Source organism: Etheostoma spectabile, unplaced genomic scaffold, assembly GCF_008692095.1.
Source record: "Etheostoma spectabile isolate EspeVRDwgs_2016 unplaced genomic scaffold, UIUC_Espe_1.0 scaffold00002502, whole genome shotgun sequence".
Classification (NCBI taxonomy): Eukaryota; Metazoa; Chordata; class Actinopteri; order Perciformes; family Percidae; genus Etheostoma; species Etheostoma spectabile.
In genome coordinates this window covers 212-15,224 of record NW_022602904.1, presented here as the reverse complement: position 1 = coordinate 15,224, position 15,013 = coordinate 212, and the positions used below count along the sequence as shown (strand labels likewise).

Here is a 15,013-nt window from a genome sequence, read left to right as displayed (position 1 = left end):
TGTTGACTAATGCATGTACACTAATGCATGACTGATTTAAGTTGTAGAGTTCTTCTCCGGGTAGCTGGAGGCCAGCGGCTTCGGCAGAGACCAGGCGCTGCGAAAGCTTTTTGAAAGTTTGGCTTTGGAGGCCTCGCTTCCAGAACGCAGGGACCGTGCGACGCAAAAGCAGTTGGTCTTTGAGGCCTACTTACCTGAAGCTGGTGATTAATGTGTTTCAGGTGTTAATATCTTTTATGTCTTTGATGTGTCTCAGGTGTTTGATGTGTTTCAGGTGTTTGATGTGTTTGATGTATTTCAGGTCTTTGATTTTTTTTTGTGTTTGAGATGTGTTTCAGTTGTTTAATGTGTTTCAGATGTTTGATATGTTTCATGTGTTTGATTTGTTTCAGGGATTTGATATGTTTCATGTGTTTGATGTGTTTCAGGTGTTTGATATGTTTCAAGTGTTTGATGTGTTTCAGGTGTTCAATTTGTTTCAGGTGTTTGAGTTGTTTGATGTGTTTGATGTGTATCAGGTTTTTGATGTGTCTCAGGTGTTTGATGTGTTTCAGGTGTTTGATGTTTTTTATGTGTTTCAGGTGTTTGATGTGTTTGATGTGTTTCTGGTGTTTCCAGATGTCTTTGATGTGTTTTATGTTTTTTATGTGTTTGTGCTTCCGGTGTTCTAAGTGTTTCAGGTGTTTGATGTGTTTGTGTTTTTGTTATTTGATGTGTTTCAGGTTTTTTATGTGTTAATGTCTTTTATGTGTTTCAGGTGTTGATGTCTTTGATGTGTTTTATGTGTTTCAGGTTTTTGATGTTTTTTATATGTTTCAGGTGCTTGATGTCTTTGATGTGTTTGATGTGTTTCAGGTGTTTGATATGTTTCAGGTGTTTGATTTGTTTCAGGTGTTTGATGTGTTTCAAGTGTTTGATGTGTTTCAGATGTTTGATGTTTTTCAGGTGTTTGATGTGTTTCAAGTGTTTGATATGTTTCAGATGTTTGATGTGTTTCAGGTGTTTGATGTGTTTGATTAGTTGAAGGTGTTTGACGTGTTTTATGTGTTTCAGGTGTTTGATGTTTTTCAGGTGTTTGATGTGTTTCAAGTGTTTGATATGTTTCAGATGTTTGATGTGTTTCAGGTGTTTGATGTGTTTGATTAGTTGAAGGTGTTTGACGTGTTTTATGTGTTTCAGGTGTTTGATGTGTTTCAGGTGTTTCATGTGTTTCAGGTGCTTGATATGTTTCATGTGTTTGATATGTTTCAGGGGTTTGATATGTTTCAGGTGTTTGATGTGTTTCAGGTGTTCAATTTGTTCAGGTGTTTGAGATGTTTGATGTGTTTGATGTTTTTGATATCTTTCAGGTGTTTCAGGTGTTTGATGTTTTTGATGTTTTTTATGTGTTTCAGGTGTTTAATGTCTTCGATGTGTTTGATATGTTTCAGGTGTTTGATCTGTTTGTACTTCCGGTGTTGGATGTGTTTCAGGTGTTTGATGTCTTTGATGTGTTTCAGGTTTTTGATGAGTTTCAGATGTTTATGTGTTTCAGGTGTTTGATGTCTTTGATGTATTGTATGTGTTTCAGGTGTTTAATGTCTTTTATGTGTTTGATATGTTTCAGGTGTTTGATCTGTTTGTGCTTCCGTTGTTGGATGTGTTTCAGGTGTTTGATGTCTTTGATGCGTTTCAGGTGTTTGATGAGTTTCAGATGTTTATGTGTTTCAGGTGTTTGATGTCTTTGATGTGTCTGAAGTGATTCAGGTGTTTCAGGTGTTAGATGTTTTTAATGTGTTTCAGGTATTAGATGTATATGTAAATTGGTGCATAAAAGCCTATGTTAATAGAGGAAATGAAGCCGTTGATGCTCAAATCCTTGCTGGGGGAGGACACCCAACTACCACATATTGAGCTACTGCCACCCATCAACAACATGTTCTCTTCCAACAGGAACATTTAGTCAATCATACCACAATGACAAAAAAACACTATCATCAGCCGAAATTACAGAAACTGCAATATTTTAGATCTGTCAGGTAGACTCTTATACAATTGTCAGTATATTGTATTGATTATAGATTGTGTTTTACAGATGCATTTTGTTTCTTTTTCTGCAGAAATCCAATCCAAAAAATGAATGACCATCTCAAAGTAGCTTTATAGAATGTACCATTTGTTGTCTATTACACACACTAGAGCCACACCCCCCACTGGACTGTAGGCCTATATGTGACATGTTTTTAAATTTGTGAGTGTTACAGTCAACTCCTAAAACTGTTCACGCAGTATAATAGCAAATATGGAAATCAGACAAACATTATGAGGAGAAAGAGCTCATTTTGGTGAGTAGGCTATGCCTTAAGCAGCAGGGCTAAGAAACGGGATTTGTGAAAGCACAGTTATAATGAAAATAATAGAAAGTGTTTAGCTTTCCAAAATCCCAGAACATAAAACTTAATTTCTATATTATCTCTAAATGACAGTAGCTCGCACACAGCAGGCATGGTGCGACACCTACTGGTCTGTTTTTGCAATCGATTTGAACTGCCCTAGAGGGTCCCTATGTGGTGGAAACCACATTAAATATTAATTTAATTGTATAATATAGCGCGAACAGTAACAACTCTGTGCACACAAGTTCTTGTGTGGGAGTAGTGGGATTTGGTGCTGGCAATAGAGTCCTTGTAACGTAGGATGTGGTTGTTGTACATTTCTTTGTGAATAGTGAGACCAGTTTTCCTATGGAGACGTTCAAGTTGCCGACCTTTGGCTTTCATGAGACAAAGATCGGGGGTGAACCAAGGGGCGGAGACAGAGAAAGAAACAGATCTGTTTTTCAACGGTGCAAGAGAATTCAGAATATTATGGAGTCCAGTGTTGTAATGAGAGACCAGATCATCGGGGGTGGAGAGATTGTGAGTGTCAGGAAGGCAGAAGGAGTGAATAGTTGAATTGAGTGTGGCGGGGTTGATATTCTTTGTGTTCCGAAATTAAATAAGGCGTGGTATTTTTGAGATGGAGAGATGGAGTTTCACTGGAAATGAGAGGAGAAAATGGTCAGTTATAGGGAGTTCATCTGCTGTAAGGTCAGACAGGGTTACAACCAGAGCAGCAGATTAAGTCCAGAATATGTCCTTTGGAGTGTGTCGGAAAAGTGGTATGTTGCTGACATCCAAAACTGTCTAAGCAGGAGGTGAAGTCTTTGGTGAGAGGCAGGTTGATATTGTCCATGTGGTTTTTGACCCAGCAGTATTATGTTTGGTGAGAGAGAGGATAAGTGGGTAAGGAAAGCAGCAAAGTAATTTAAAAAAATTACTATTCTGTTTAGGGAAGCAGTAGAAATGATGGTTGGAGTGGGACCAGACAACAGATTCAAAGGAGCTGAAGACAGAGTTGGCTCTCTGCAGGTTCTTTAAGCAACAAACGTCCCTGTGTGGACTTGAACCACCATCCTTTAAGTTAACAGCCGACTGCGCTGACCTATTGCGCCACAGAGACTGTGCCTGTTTGATATTTTATGAGCAGGAGCTCGATCTTCAAGCCACAAGCATTTCCTTTATGGCTATAGTAAGTAAATAGTATGTGCTTTATACAAGTTATAATGTTTATTATGTTTATTTTTACATATAGGACATACAGATAGAAACTGTTTTAGACAACAGAAATGTGAATCACAGATTTTCCAGCCCCTGAGCCTGAACAGCAGAGCAGAGTGACACAGTGGAAGCGTGCTGGGCCCACAACCCAGAGGGTGATGGATCGAAACCTTCCTCTGCTAATTCCTATTAAGTCTATTTCCAGTCTCTTGATGTTTAACAAAGCATCTGTGTCTGAAATGAAATGTCTCCACCTGCTGAAGAGTAAACTTAATGGCATGTCAAGTTTATTTCATCCATAAAAATGGAAACTACTCATACCTGCTGTAACACTCATAAAAAGCACCCAAAGGACAACGTTAAGTGGCCCCGGGAGCCAATGCCACGGGTCCCAAGGACCCATAAGGCCAATGCCACGGGTCCCTGGAACCCAAAGGACAACGTCAAGGTCCCCCGGGACCCAAAGGACAATGTAAAGGGTCCTATGGACCCGAAGGACAATGTCAAGGGTCCTATGGACCCGAAGGGCAACGTAAAGGGTCCCTGGGACTCTTAATCTCAGGGTCGTGGATTCGAGCCCCATGTGGGGCGGTGGTGTTTTAGAGAGTGTGAATACATGAGTTCTGCACCGTATAATGTGGCTGTATTGAGGCAGATCGTCTGTCAATAGCAAGATTAGCAGTTCCATCCCAGTGTAAAAATCCCTGTAATTTACCAGACTAAAATGTGCCTGCATTCTACAATCATGGCCTGTGCTGACCTCCTGTTCCTCAGATCAAACTAAAGTCTGGTGACAATGCATGTTCAAATTCTAAAACTTCAACCTATTGTTCTAGAACTGCAGCTTAACATTCTAGAACTACAATGTAGCATTTTAGAACTGTAATTAACATTGTAGGACCGCAACTCTTAAAATTCTTCAACTTCAACCTATTGTTCCAGAACTGCAACTTAACATTCCAGAACTGCAAGTTAACATTCTTGAAGTTTGACCTAACATTCTAGATCGACACCTTAACATTCTAGAAATTAAACCTAACATTTTAAACTACAACACAGCATTGTAGAACTGTAAGTAACATTTTAGGACCATAACTCTTAAAATTCTAAAACTACAACCTATTGTTCTACAACTGCAACTTAACATTCCAGAACTGCAGCTTAACATTCTTGAACTTAAACCTAACATTCTAGAACTGCAGCTTACCATTCTAGAACTACAATGTAACCTTTAGGACTATGAGCAACCTTTTGGGAACGCAACTTATATATAACGCAACAAATTCTAAAACTTCAACCTATTGTTCTTGAATTGCAGCTCAAATTTCTAGAATGAAAGCTTAACTTTCTAGAACTGCATCTTAACATTCTAGAACTTCATCATAACATTCTAGAACTGCAGCTTAACATTTTAGAAATTAAAGCTAACATTGTAGAATGGCAGCTTAACATTCTTAAACTTCAACCTAACATTGTAGAACTGCCAAGTAACATTCTAGAACTGTAACATTTCAGAAGTTTTAAGTAAAATTTTGCGACCGCAACTTAAAACTTGTACAGTGCCTGGCTAACTCAGTCAGTAGAGCATGAGACTCATAATCTCAAGGTCGTGGGTGCGAGCCCCACGTTAGGCTGTGTTGTTTCAGAGAATGGGAATCCCTGAGTTCTGCACAGTATCAGATGGGGTGGATCTGCTGTGAATCGCAAGATTAGCAGTTTCATCCCAGTGTAAAAATCCCTGAAATTTTTCATTCTACGATCATGGCCTGTGCTGACCTCCTGTTCCTCAGATCAAACTAAAGTCTGGTGACAATGCATGTTCAAATTCTAGAACTTCAACCTGTTGTTCTAGAACTGTAGCTTAACATTCTACAACTGCAGCTTAAAAGAAAGTTGATGTGTATATGCATTAATCCAAAATAAAGTTGATGTGTATATGCATTAATCAAAAAGAAAGTTGATATATATATGCATTAGTAAGTAGACCTTGTGGCACAACGACAGACAGTCAGTAGAAAAAAAACGTTTGTTGTAAGAAAACTTGTTTAATTTGTTATGAATCTTTTTTGTAATTTTACAGATGTTTAAAAATATCAGAAAGCATATCAATATTGCAGTATTCATAATCAATATTGCAATATCACATTTTGTCAATATCGTGCAGCCCTAGTGTGTGTGTGCGTGTGTGTGTGTGTCTGTGTGTGTGTGTGTGTGTGTGTGTGTCTGTGTGTGTTGGGAGTGGGGCTGCTAAATGTCAAGGGCTAGGAGGAGATGGATGCAGAACAACGTGGTAGTACAGTGTGTGTGTGTATGTGTGTGTGTGTGTGTGTGTGAGAGAGACAAATATAAAAAGCTTCAAGTAGACTCTAATAATATAATCATATTGTTTCTTCCATTTATTAAAATATCTGACTTTACTGCCACTATCTGTTTCTTCTACTCTACCATATTTATAGTGTATGATTTGCATAATACCAATCATAGCCTACATCACATCAAAAACTACCTCTGTCCCTGTTCTATTTTTAAAGACACAACATTAGGTTTTTCAATCAGATTGATAGTCAAACTGGAAATGTCCCCATGTTTCTCCATTTTCAGGGATTATGTTCCCAGTTTTGATCTCAGACGTCTGGTGACTTTATATCATATCAGAATATTCTATTACTGTTAAGCCCATTATGAATATTAAAATACGCCTAACCATGTGTCCTGTGTCATAGCTACATGTATGACCTTTGCAGCAAAAGAACGTGTGAAAATCAGTTTGGGATTCAGTGAGCTTGTTGGTTGTTTAGAGGCTAAAAACAGGTTTAAACTAACTGTCCCTGTTTGAGCCTGTTGGGTGCTAACTCTAGCAGGAGGATAACATGGGGTAGACACCACCGATTGGTTTCATTTCTCTCTCCACTGACAGACCTCCTAATGTACAAACTACAGAGCTACGTGTTGAAATTGACGATCATTCTCCTTTAACAAGCCACACACACACACACACACACACACACACACACACACACACACACACACACACACACACAAAGAGGTAAGTCCCACTTTACAGCAGAGCTAAAACTACTTTTACTGAACTGTTTCTGTTTAGTAGAGCTGGATTGTGATGGGGAAGGAGTACATTCACTTCTCTCACATTGTTCCTTCAAATGTATAACTTTTTTGTCAGTTATGTTCCAAATATCAGTACAGTATGATGTGCTGTGATCAGGAGATGCATACACACTTTTTCTTTAGGCGCTGTACCAAATTCGGTGAAGATTGGCCCTTAGGGGGCGCTATAATCCACATTTATTGTTTTTTTGTAAAAACTCAATGCATTTCAGTGGGAAAATTGCAATATGTCTGCCACAGTAAATGCTATAAACATGAAACTTGTGATGTTTGTTATGCCTCTCTGAGGCAGTTATGACCATAGACATATAAAGAGCAGATGCTGCATCGACTGGCGCTGACGAGCAGAGGTAGTTTTTTATGTGATGTAGGCTATGATTGGTATTTTGCAAATCACACACTATAAATATGGTAGAGTAGAAGAAACAGATAGTGGCAGTAAAGTCAGATAATTTAATAAGTAGAAGAAACAATATGATTATATTATTAGAGTCTACTTGAAGCTTTTTATATTTGTCTCTCTCTCTCACACCCACACACACACACACACACACACACACACACACACAAACACACTGTACTACCACGTTGTTCTGCATCCATCTCCTCCCAGCCCTTGACATTTAGCAGTCCCACTCCCCACACACATATACACACACAGACACACAGACACACAGACACACACATAGACACACACACACACACACACTAGGGCTGCACGATATTGACAAAATGTGATATTGCAATATTGATTATAAATACTGCAATATCGATATGTTTTCTGATATTTTTGCCGTTGCGCCACAAGGTCTACTTACTAATGCATATACACATCAACTTTCTTTTAGATTAATGCATATACACATCAACTTTATTTTGGATTAATGCAAATACACATCAACTTTCTTTTAAGTTGCAGTTCTGGAATGTTAGGTTGTAGAACAATAGGTTGAAGTTTTAGAATTTGAACATGCATTGTCACCAGACTTTAGTTTGATCTGAGGAACAGGAGGTCAGCACAGACCATGATTGTAGAATGCAGGCACATTTTAGTCTGGTAAATTTCAGGGATTTTTACACTGGGATGGAACTGCTAATCTTGCAATTGACAGACGATCTGCCCCAATACAGCCACATTATACGGTGCAGAACTCAGGCATTCCCACTCTCTAAAATACCACAGCCCAACATGGGGCTCGAACCCACGACCCTGAGATTAAGAGTCTCATGATGTAGTTTTTGAATATTAAGAGTTATGGTCCTAAAATGTTACTTACAGTTTTACAATGCTATGTTGTAGTTCTAGAATTTTAGGTTTGAGTTCTAGAATGTTAATATTCAGTTCTAGAATGTTAGGTTTAAATTCAAGAATGTTAAGCTGCAGTTCTGGAATGTTAAATTGCAGTTGTAGAACAATAGGTTGTAGTTTTAGAATTTTTAGAGTCATGGTCCTGAAATGTTACCTACAGTTCTACAATGTTATGTTGTATATCTAGAATGTTAAGCTGCCATTATAAATGTAAAGTTGCAATTCAAGAACAATAGGTTGAAGTTTTAGAATATTTGTAAGTTGCAGTCCCAAAATGTTACTTACAGTTCTAAAAGGTTACATTTTAGTTCTAGAATGGTAAGTTGCAGTTCTTGAACGTTAGGTTTGAGTTCTAGAATGTTAATATTTAGTTCTAGAATGTTAGGTTTAAGTTCGAGAATGTTAAGCTGCAGTTCTGGAATGTTAGGTTGGAGTTCTAGAAAATAGGTTGTAGTTTTAGAATTTTAAGAGTTATGGTCCTAAAATGTTACTTACAGTTCTACAATGCTGTGTTGTAGTTTAAAATGTTAGGTTTAATTTCTATAATGTTAAGCTGTCGATCTAGAATGTTAGGTCAAACTTCAAGAATGTAACCTGCAGTTCTGGAATGTTAAGTTGCAGTTCTGGAACAATAGGTTGAAGTTGAAGAATTTTAAGAGTTGCGGTCCTACAATGTTAATTACAGTTCTAAAATGCTACATTGTAGTTCTAGAATGTTAAGCTGCAGTTCTAGAACAATAGGTTGAAGTTTTAGAATTTGAACATGCATTGTCACCACACTTTAGTTTGATCTGAGGAACAGGAGGTCAGCACAGGCCATGATCGTAGAATGCAAGCACATTTTAGTAGATAGAACTGCTAATCTTGCGATTGACAGCCGATCCACCCAAATACAGCCACTTTATATGGTGCAGAACTCATGCATTCCCACTCTCTAAAACACAACCGCCCAACGTGGGGCTTGAAACCCACGACCCTGAGATTAAGAGTCTCATGCTCTACCGACTAAGCTAGCCAGGCACTTCTTAACCCTTCTGTTGTGCTTCGGATCCTGGGGACCCATGCAGTTTTACCCATAGTGTTGTCCTTCGGGTCCCGGGGACCCGTGGCGTTGTACTTTGGGTTCCAGGGAGTCGTAGCATTGTCCTTTGGGTCCCTGGGACCCACAACGTTGTCGTTTGGGTCCTGGGGACCGTTGACGTTCCTTTTCGGGTCCCAGGGACCCTTGACGTTGTCCTACGGGTCCCGGGGACCCATGACGTTGTCGTTTGGGTCCCGGGGACCCGTGAAGTTGTCCTTTGGGTCCCAAGGACCTGTGTCATTGTCCTTGGGTCCCGGGGACCCTTGACGTTGTCCTTCGGGTACCAGGGACCTGTGGCATTGGCCTTATGGGTCCTTGGGACCCGTGGCATTGTCCTTCAGGTCACAGGCACCCTTGACATTGTCCTTTGGGTCCCAGGGACCCGTGGTACACTCAATCGGTCGTATTAGTTCTGCTACCCTCGCATCGTCCTGCCTTTGAGTCCCTGGGGACCCTTGATGTTGTCCTTCGAGTTCCAGGGACCCGTGGCAATGGCCTTATGGGTCCTTGGGACCCGTGGCATTGTCCTTTCGGGTCACGTGGACCCGTGGCCTTGTCCTTCGGGTCCCTAGGACCCGCGACATTGTCCTTCGGGTCCCAGGGACCTTTGACATTGGTGGTACACTCAATCGGTCTGATTAGTTCTGCTACCCTCGCATCGTCCTGCCTTTGAGTCCCCGGGATTCTGGCCAGTGGCTTGTAGTTGTAGTAAAAACAGGAAAGGCAAAGGCGAATGGAAAGGGAGGTTAAAAAAGAAAACTAAAGGCTTGACATCAGTCTACTAATTATTTTTATTACACACACACACACACAAAATATACACTTTAGACACATTTGTCTTCTTGTTGTCGTCATTTTTTTTCACGTCATCTTGTTTTGGACCTGTGCACTTGTTGCACGTGGCTCGGCACAGCCGGGGAGTAGCTGCAGCATGGCCCGTTGTTTGACTCTGGAGTTGAAGCTGCATCGGATTCTCGTGAGCGGCGGTGTCGCTCGCAATGTCTCCGCTGAAGCCAAGGTACAAAAACGAGAAAACCCACAAGAGGCCCGCGACGAACACGACGACGACAACCACCACCACCGTGACTATGATGGCGGTGGGTGTGCGTCACAAGAAGACCAACACACACACAACCCCAGCAGAGAAAAAGACTACTGACAAACATGTTTGAAAGCTGAATAGCTTCAGGGGATGTAGCTCAGTGGTAGAGCGCATGCTTCGCATGTATGAGGCCCCGGGTTCAATTCCTGGCATCTCCAACAAGTGTTACTGTCTCAGCAATTGAGAAGGTTTGAACAAATTTGAATAGCAAGATGGTGTAGGTTGTAGTAACCTTCTTGCGTTCCTGGCAGTTAATGCAGAAATCAGTCTCAATGACCAGATGTGTTGCATGATTTGCAGTGAGCAGTGCATTTCCCAGTGATGTGGTCAGTGTAGCTACCTTCCACGCAGTTGGTTTTGACTCCCAGCATTGCAGTAGCTTTCTATGAGTGATGTTACTGTTTATCTATGATTTATACAATAGCAGTACAAGCATTTTGCCATGGTCTGATTTCCAGCCACCACTAGGTTTTGAAGCCATAAACAACATTAACATTACATATTCCACCCAGGTTTCTTCTCTTCTCTTATTTAGTGATCTCACAAAAAGTAAAAAAAATCTGAAAATCTTTAGGGGCTGCAGCTCAGTGGTAGAGCGTATTTGAGTCTCAATGCCCAGATGTGTTACAAGATTTTTAGTGAAAATTGTGTTGTCCCAAAACATTAGATCTCTGCTATGGCACAAATAAGGGAGCATATCAATCAATCAAGCTGCCTCCACGAGGATCCACAGACACAGGCAGTGCACTATGATTTTCCCTTTGCCAGTTTCTGGGAACTCCTAGTAACCAATTGAAAAGTTTATGTACATTTGTGCAAACAGGTATAGCGCTGCTTTACAGGTTGTCGTGGCCGAGCGGTTACGGCGATGGACTAGATATCCATTGGGGTCTCCCTGCGCAGGTTCAAATCCTGTTGACAACGAGAGCCATTCTTTACGCGTGGTAGCAAACTAATGACACATCACAGTATACGAACTCGCAGATGTGCCTTCATAAACAATATTGTGTATAGGTACTGGAAGCAACCAGTCTCCACCAATGTATTTCTTATCAATCTGTCTTACAAGATTTGCAGTGAACGTTGTATTGTCCAGCAGAAAGGCAACAGGTGTGTTACTTTTCGACTAGGATTTATACCATAGCATTGCAAGCATTTTGCCCAGGTTTGATTTCAAGCCACCGCATATTTCAATTTCCTTGCGGGAGTCATCCCAAAAGGATTAATAAAGATAAGTCTATGTCTATCTCAGAAAAAAGTCAAAAGAATTTCAAAATCTTCAGGGGATGTAGCTCAGTGGTAGAGCTCATGCTTTACATGTATGAGGACCTGGCATCTCCAGCAGGTATTATGGTAGAGTCTTTAAAAGAGCTGCAACAGATATTACCTCCTGTGCTAATCTGACTGGTAGACAGCACACCAAGCACTTTAAACATACATGTTTTACAGTTTCTATTTACAGTATTTATCACCTGTAGTGTAGTATTTGTACTGTATTGTATTACACTGACAGGAGGTAGGAACACTGTAGTTTCTTCTTTTATGGATGAAATAAGTAGAAGTATTTCAGTCCTAGCAAGAGCTAAGCACATTCTGGAACCCAAATCACTTCACATCCTATACTGCTCACTACTGTTACCTTATTTGAATTACTGTGTAGAGGTTTGGGGAAACACTTATCAACACTCACTACAGCCACTAGTCTTATGCAAAAAAGAGCAATAAGAATCATTCACAATGCCGGATTTCGGGATCATACAAATTCATTATTTCTAATGTCTAAATTGCTAAAATACCATGATTAATTAAATATCAAACTGCAGTATTCATGTTCAAAGCAAGAAATAGCCTATTGCCTGGGAATATTCAAAAGATGTTCACTGAAAGGGAGGGAGGGTACGATTTAAGGGGAAGAGGAAATTTAAGATTAATAGATGTAGAACATCAAGGAAAAGATTATGTTTATCAATGCGCGGAGTTAAATTGTGGAACAAACTAAATGAGAACCTAAAGCAATGCCCAAACATATTCCTTTTCAAAAAATGTACAAAGAAATTAGTTTTAGAAAGTGTGTGTGTATATGTATGTATGTATGTGTGTGTGTATATATGTATATATATGTGTGTGTATGTATAGGTTGTAGTATATATATATCTATATATTATATGTGTGTGTGTGTATGTGTATATGTATGTGGCTATGTATGTATGTATATGTATGTATCTGTAATTGTGTGTATATGTACATGTGTGTGTGTGTATGTATTTGTGTAGGTATGTGTATATATATATATATATATATATATAGCAACATAATTATAAATATTGTAAAGCAATGCAAGAATTAAAGGGGTAGGAGTACATAAGTTTTACTTCTTCCTACTCCTTTTCTCACATGTAATAGAGTTAAAGAAGGATACTTTGTTTGTTATGTTTCTCTCTAATTTTTGTTTTATTATTTCTTTTTATATTATTTTATTTGTATACACTTTCTCTTGCATGTTCGAAATAAAGATATCAATCAATCAATCAATCAATCAACCACACCTCTATTATTATAAAACATTTTTGCTTAAACAAACAAAAGAAATTAAAATAGAACATGTATTACTGCCAATAACAAAAAAAGCATAATCATAAACGTATAAAGCGTATTTATTTCCTCTGCCTTTAGACGGCCACTGCCCAGGATGTTTGGAGTTGTTATGGCAACAAATGACAGCTGCATAGCTTGACTAAACATAATCACTAATATAATTTCAATTTGGCATATCTAAACACAATAAACAATTGCCATCGACAGCCATACCCCTTAGGATGTTAGCAAAAGTTAGCAAACTGCAAATTATAAAAATAAAAGCACAAATTCCCGTGTTAGCATAATGCTAATAAATGACGGACATTTCCGCTACAGCGTCGTCATTTAGCTAGCTAGCTACAGTAACATTACTAATTAGAGCTAGCTAATGTTAGCCAAAGTACATTTATCGACTCTTATTTTGTTACTAACGTAACACGTTATTATGAATGTGAGATGTCGGTGTCATCATTTATTTACTCGTTAATCGCAGTAACGTTACCAAAACGAAGCTTTTGAAATAAACTTACCCTGGCTTGTTGGGCCATTGTGGATTGCTGCCGACATGAAGAAGAACAGGAAAAGAGCGCTTTGTCTTCTGATTGGCGATTGGTTTATCCCGCCCCGCCCCCCTCTGCTCTCTCACATCTCCACAGCTTCAAGTACAAAGTAGTTTTGCACCAAATGTACCGTACGAAGTGTTGCAAAAATCGAGAGCGCAGACTCGCGCTGTGTGATGCGAGAGAGCACACTGCAGCGACAGATTCGAGAGGTTGTAATCACTGAGTTGTGGTTGTACTGGAAAAAGTGAATCAAGTGGGGGGAAAAAAAAATACGAGTACAGATGTTTTGCTACAAGCTCTCAAATCCTATTCTGCAAGTGCTCACATCGCATCTACGCGCTCTCAAGTCATATTTTACAAGTGCTCACATCGCATCTGCGCGCTCTCACTTTTGCACCATATTTACCTTCATACTAAAGTCCTTAGGGTCCATTTCCTGAGGAACATTAATTCCCTCTGCTCCCTTTAAGACAAAGGCTAAATAATAATACATTTTATTTATATATTGCTTTACATGGTAGGTACTCAATGACACTTTACAGTAAACCAGCACATTTATCACATAAAACAGAAACATGAAACTAGCATATTTAAAGCAATTAAAACACAGTGTAGCCCACAACTCTGTTGAGATGAAAATGTGGAGTGACTAAGTAGATAATTTTACATCCTTACACATTCAGTTGGGTCCGCTATCTGATACATATATTTACCTAAGTGTCAATGATGAAAAATATGCAGAAAGCACCTACAATGGAATTTGATATTAGTACTGATGCATTATGCGGAAACTTAATGGGTTAATTTAATGAAGCTGAATTTGACAACTTAATAGATGTTTTATAATCTCTTTAACAGTTATTTTATTTAGAAACTTAAAATTGTTTATGTAAATTCTGAAAAGCATAGAATTTGTCAAAGTAGCATGAATAGGGGCTGTTGGTGAGTTGCAGGTGCAGTGAACATTTCCATGGTAACAGGGAGTTCCACCAATCAGATATGTCACTGTAAAAAATAGAATGTTGGCACATCAAAGGAATGCTTTTGATCCTTTAATGCTTTGCAAAGGTGCTTACGATGTTCCATCTACACCATTTAATGCATATACACATCATCTTCTTATTGATTAATATAATTTAATGATCCTCAGTGGGGAAATTATAATTTACACTCTGTTTATACACACACACAGGGCTGTAATACACACACACAGGACCTATCATGCACACGTGAGAGAACTGCAGTAAGGACATCTGACCCCGACGTGATTTGAACACGCAACCTTCTGATCTGGAGTCAGACACGCTACCATTGCGCCACGAGGTCTGCTGGTCAACTTCATGTACACATCATGTTTCCTTTTGATTAATGCACATCTGTTCTTTTTAAGGCATATACCACATATGCCTATACATTATATACCTATATGTTCTTTTGAATAATACATACACACATCATCTTTCTTTTTGATAATATAATTTAATCTATAATATTTATTGATCCCCAGTGGGGAAATTACAATTTACACTCTGTGTACATTTTGTTCACACACACACACACATCTATTCAAGCACTAATGGAGAGATGTCAGAGTGAGTGGGCTACCAGCTGGACCAGCGCCTTGAGCGTTGGGGGGGGGGTACCTGGCATTCCCAGGATTGACGTGCATCCAACCAC

General features: G+C 39.3%; 2 non-coding genes across 2 annotated transcripts; one reads left to right on the top strand and one right to left on the bottom strand.

Moving 5' to 3' along the window:
- Positions 1 to 10,282: 10,282 nt before the first annotated feature.
- trnaa-cgc (transfer RNA alanine (anticodon CGC)) lies at positions 10,283 to 10,354 on the top strand. The gene has a single exon. It is a non-coding gene; the product is annotated as a tRNA-Ala (tRNA).
- A 4,236-nt stretch (positions 10,355 to 14,590) lies between these two features.
- On the bottom strand, positions 14,591 to 14,662 carry trnaw-cca (transfer RNA tryptophan (anticodon CCA)). Its single transcript has one exon. It is a non-coding gene; the product is annotated as a tRNA-Trp (tRNA).
- Positions 14,663 to 15,013: the final 351 nt, after the last annotated feature.